Source organism: Gobio gobio (assembly GCF_949357685.1).
Source record: "Gobio gobio genome assembly, chromosome: 6".
In the NCBI taxonomy this organism is placed as follows: domain Eukaryota; kingdom Metazoa; phylum Chordata; class Actinopteri; order Cypriniformes; family Gobionidae; genus Gobio; species Gobio gobio.
In genome coordinates, this window is record NC_137102.1 from 51,186,476 (window position 1) to 51,192,084 (window position 5,609).

General features: G+C 35.8%; 1 pseudogene across 1 annotated transcript; it reads right to left on the minus strand.

Moving 5' to 3' along the window:
- Window positions 1-5,315, minus strand: LOC307128240 (tripartite motif-containing protein 16-like; annotated as a pseudogene). Its single transcript has 6 exons — window positions 4,728-5,315; window positions 4,430-4,518; window positions 4,081-4,314; window positions 2,663-2,816; window positions 2,513-2,572; window positions 1-1,603 (listed from the first exon to the last, which is right to left on the minus strand). The product of its transcript is annotated as a tripartite motif-containing protein 16-like (transcript).
- Between the last annotated feature and the right edge of the window lie 294 nt (window positions 5,316-5,609).

Below are 5,609 nucleotides of genomic sequence, written 5' to 3' on the forward strand. Positions count from 1 at the left end.
ATATTCACATTTATTCATATTTCACATCATGATAAAAAGCAGATCCATACAGCAAAAGCAGAAAATTATCTATTGCAATATCTGAACAAAAAAAAATATTCATGTATATTAAAAAAAACTATATGCACTGTAAAAAAAGTCCATAAAAATAGGGCATGATGTACTGTATAAATATGAAGGAATTTTCCGTATTGTTTTTTTTTTTCAGGTGTTTTACCTGTATTTTGAATTACACATTGCATTAGTTTGTGTTTTAAGGGTTAACGGAAATTTCAGTAAAATTACTGGATAATGTCCTGGCAGAAAATTACCAGTACATTTTCCGTTTTTATTTTTTTACAGTGTATATGACCAAACAAAAACTGAATTTGTTGTTGGTGTGAATATTTTCTGTGAATATTTTTCCATATTATATCTTTTGTGTAAATACAGACAGCATTCAACATTAGATGAAATAACAATTTTAATTATGGTATTTTGATTTTAAATTGTGGAAATACATATACATACATACATACATAGGATTCACAAACACACAGTGTATATGATGTGTGTCACAATGTAAAGGCGTTGCAAATGAATATGAAGATGAATGAACAAGAACTGACTTTACTAATAAACTCAATAGTAACAACACCTTAAATGTGTAAACGTAAAGAGAACCGACAACAAAATAAACATAACGGGATATTTATACATAAGAATAAATGAGGAACTAAATCACGAACACCTGAATGTGATGTATAACAAAAGAGTTACCATAGAAACAAAAGAACTAATACAGGACAGAAACTGAACTAAACTGACCATAACCATGACAATATGTAATATTTTTGCCAACAATAATTGTCCACTGTCATTGTTCTCTCATTCTTGCATTACATACATTTTAGGTGATGAGAATATTGTAATTGTGAAGTCTACATGATTTTTAATCAAATCTGACATGCTATTTCAGGAGTTTAATTCAAGAATTAAATGCTGATTGGCAAATAATAAAAAGCTCTCACATACTTATTTTGCAGTTCAGACTTATAATTTGAGAATATAATTTATGAAATCTGTTTATCATTTATTTTGCCAAATTATATAAGTTTCACTGTTGTGTTCTGACCTAACCAAAACCCAGGATAGAGCGGCTGAGTGAATGTGATCTGGACACTGTGGATGAGGGTCATTGTGTCAGAGACGCTGTAGAAGGACAGAATCCCTGCACTGTGATCCACATACACTCCTATTCTAGAGGAGCTGGAGACTACAGGGAGTTTAGTTTCTTTCTTATTCTCCCAGAATGAGCATGTGGAGGCAGAGCAAAACAATTGCCAGGACTGATCATTATTTCCAAATACACACTCATTACTGTTTCCCTTCCTCTTGATGCTCTTATATGACACTGCTATTCCCACACCACCACTCAACTCCACCTCCCAGTAACAGCGTCCACACACACTCTCTCTACACAACACCTCATAATAATGATCAAATCTGTCAGGATGAGCAGGATAAGACTGGACTGTTTGACTGTAAGTAGCCACTCTGTTCCCCTCAGACAGTTGAAGATTTTTATTCACTGTGTTTGCATCCAGAGTGAGTTGACAGGAATCTGATTTAGAGATAAACATATTTTTTATAGAAGTTAATTAAATTAAGTAATAATAGTTTAAGAAAATAGCTTTTGCGTGCATTGCAAGCATGTTTATTTCTGTGTAAATCTGAAGGAGGGACAGCTGCAGCAGTATAGCATATACTGTAAGAATACAGAATGTATATTATAGTTTTAGTAACACTTTACAATAAGGTTTCATTAGATAACATTAGTTAACTACATTAATTAGCATGAACTAATAATGAACTGCAATTCTACATCATTTATTAATCTTTAATTTCATAATTTACTCTTACATTATTAAAATCAAATGTTGTATTTGTTAACATTAGTTAATGCACTGTGTGTGAACTAGCATGAACAAACAATGAACTGCTGGATTTTTATTAACTAACATTAACAAAGATGAACTAATACAGTATGCATTGATTGAAACTTGATTGTAAAGTGTTACCCATACTTTGTGTGATTAAATATTGTTTTTTATTCATTTGTTTCTAACAATGTTTCACATTTAATTTACTTAATTTCTCCCTCGGGTTTGGAAAATGACAATATTGTGGGCTGCTACATTTATCAAAAAACAGTTTACACTGCACTCAAGGTATACATTTATTTATCAGTTCATGCATTTCCTGGGAATCAAACCCATGATGACCCTGGCATTGCTAGTGTAATATTCTAAACTGTTTCAGCTACAGGAATGGAAGTCACATTCCAACCAGTGATGAATTAACAATCATAGCCTTTTGTTGTGTACACATTTGTAAATTGTTATATAATTTGTTGGTTTCATTGCTGTATTTTCACTGTTAGTTTGTCTCAGAATCAGTGTAAATTATCTCTTTTTTTCAGTTATCAAAGATTGATAGCACAATGTGAGTATGTGTTTTCGTAATGCCTTACATTGTAGGAACTCCTCACTAGTCTTGGGATCTTTGACGGGGATAATAGTGATGTATTTAACTAAGAAAATAAAAACACACAATAACAATTATTCTCACAAAAACAAAATATATCCCATGCATATTCTTTGTTTAAAATGTAAAACTTTACCTGTTCTAGAAATGTTTTCTGTCTCCTCTTTGCAGAAACTCTCCAGTTTTTCTTTCAGTTGAGAGACGGACTTTCTCACATCATCAAAAGACAGGAGAGAACTGATAGTGAAGTTCTCTGTAGATCCAGGTGAGGCAGAGAGAGACTGAAAATCCTCAGAGAAAAAACCCCCAGGAAAAATCAAGTATACAGATACAAAATCGTATATTTCTATAGGCTATAAACATGTGCCACATCTTTGTTTTTTTAGAGTCATGTGTCTTGTGCATGAGTGCAGTATTTTGCATCTTGAAAATAAACAAAATATGTGTAAAATCTGCAATTCAATGAAGTATCACTTAGGGCTGTGCGATATTGAAGAAAAATGCGATATGCGATATCCTTGTTAAATAATGTGATATTCGATATGCGATACGATATTGCTTTAAGTGTGTAAAATCTATTTCTTTCCCCAACTGATATCTTTCACTTAAAGCATAACCGACTGTGTTTACATGAATACTCATCAAGACAGCCATTTTGACATTACTGTGTGTGTATTTGACAGTTCGAGTGTGAAACAAGACATGGAAAAAGAACGGCTTGTGCGCACGTTTCGGTGTGTGTGTCAGACAGCGCGAGGCTGCAAGGAGTTGTTTTTTGCAAGTTATTGAGTTTAATAACTCTTTTTAACATCAAGCAAGTCACATAAGTAACAGTCGATTGCTCAGTCTATTCTCTGCTATATGCGTCAACCTAAAACGTACACTTTTCACAATGTTGAAGTAGCATATTAAAATCATTCAGATATTGCGTACCCTTGCGATATGCATATTGCGATATGTACATTTGCGATATTTCGATATTTTCGATATATTGCGCAGCCCTAGTATCACTATTAGGCTGAAATGTATCCGAACCTTCCCAGTAGATAATCATTTACTGCAAAACAAATTACAAAAAGAATTGTTCAATGATATCTAGTGAACTTGCTAATAATAGCCGATAGCTAGCTAGTTGGCAGCTGACTAGTTTTGATTTCCTCACTCTTGATATGCATTGCATTGACTGGTGAGGAGTATCCTAAATAACTTAAATAACTTTAAATAAATGAAATTCAATAACAGTTGACAGAAATTGTTATGTTTTTTCAAGTAGAATCTTCACCTTATTTTACTTACAGAAATCTTGGAATTAACACAATTTCTGGTACGATTCCATCAATTCCACTGTGGTTCAATATGTCAGCATGGACGCTGACCATTGCTGTGCCTAGTCATAGATTTAGATGATGCTACATGAGTAAATATGTATCACAGGACTGGACATACCTAAACCCAACTTTTTCAACCAACTTGTGGAACCGGCCCCTGAAGTTGACTCACAATTCTCAATTTGCTCCTTAGACGGAGCCATTTTCTCTGACATTCTTCAGTTACCTGTAGGAACTGAATGTGATTGTCTGTGTGTGAAAGCTGCTCCAGCTCAGCGTCTCTCCTCCTCAGATCTTCAATCTCCTGCTCCAGTTGCTTCAAGAGTTCTTCAGCTCGACTCACTGCAGTCTTTTCCTGATCTCTGATCATCTGTGTCAACTCAGATCGGCTTCTCTCAATAGAGCGGATCAGTTCAGTAAAGAGCCTCTCACCTTCCTCCACTGCCGCCTGTGCAGAGCGCTGTTAGGACACACACACAATCAGACCATTCACAGCAGAAACAACATACTCAGTTTGGTAAGAGACTTTAAATACATCTCAAACTGCTCTTCTTATTATGTGTCTGAAGACTCACCTTATGTGTCTTCACAGCCTCTTTCAGCTCCTGAAGCTTCTTCTCTCTCTCCTCTGCTGGAACTTTCTCTGTGTGTCTTCCAGCTGTTTCTGTTGAAAAAAATGATCACTACAGCCAAAGCTGCCCTACATATTCTTCACATTATTAATTGTTCTTTTAAAAATTAAATGTAAGTAAGTTTTGTTATGTATACTATTAATATTTGTTTCATTATTGTTCACTTGATTTTAAGTTTAGAAAGTTTATTTCAGCTCTCTAAGTTAACAAATCTAACTTTGTTTAATTTTTCCTTTCCTACCTGTTTCTCTGTCCTCTCGACCACAGCTGCAACAGTGTCATGGTTTTTATGATCATCCATCGTACACAGATAACAGATACATCGCTGGTCAGTATAGCAGAATATTTCTAGTTGTTTATCATGTTTAGGGCAGGTCATCTGCTCCAGTCGTCCAGTAGCATCGGTTATCTTGTGTCGTCTACCTGAGTGAAACTCCTCATGTCGCTCAAAGTGAGTTTGACAGTAAGACTCCAGACACACCAGACAGGACTTGACAGCTTTGCGTTTCCTTCCAGTACAGACATCACACTCCACATCATCAGGTCCAGCGTAACTGAGAGCACGAGCAGTTTGGACTTTTGTCTGCTTCAGTTCCTCTATCACTTCAGCCAGCATCACATTCTTGTTTAAAGCAGGTCTTGGAGTGAAGGTCTGTCTGCACTGAGGGCAGCTGTAAACTCTCTCCTGATCTTCTTGATTCCAGCAGTGTGTAATGCAGCTCATACAGTAACTGTGTCCACAGGGGATGGTCACTGGATCCTTCAGTAGATCCAGACAGATCGAACAGCAGAACTGATCCTGAGCCACTGAAATGCTGGCTTCTGCCATTTCACTGCACAGAAAGACAGACAGAGAGACATCTACAGTGGTTTAACAACATTTAGGTTTCGTTTTCTTTTAAATGAAGAGCTGAATGTTTCCTGGGGCTTATACCATGAAGCCGGTTTAGCTGGCTAGCCAGATATGTTTAAGCTTAGTTTGTGCCAATCCTGGGTTTTAGGTACCATTAAAGTGGTTTGGCTTTTAGCCGTGTTCATCTCCATAGTAACTTACGCTCCACGGCTAACCTGCTCCAGGACAGGTTATGTTCTGGATAAGAGATGAAATTAGAAATTGAAATTA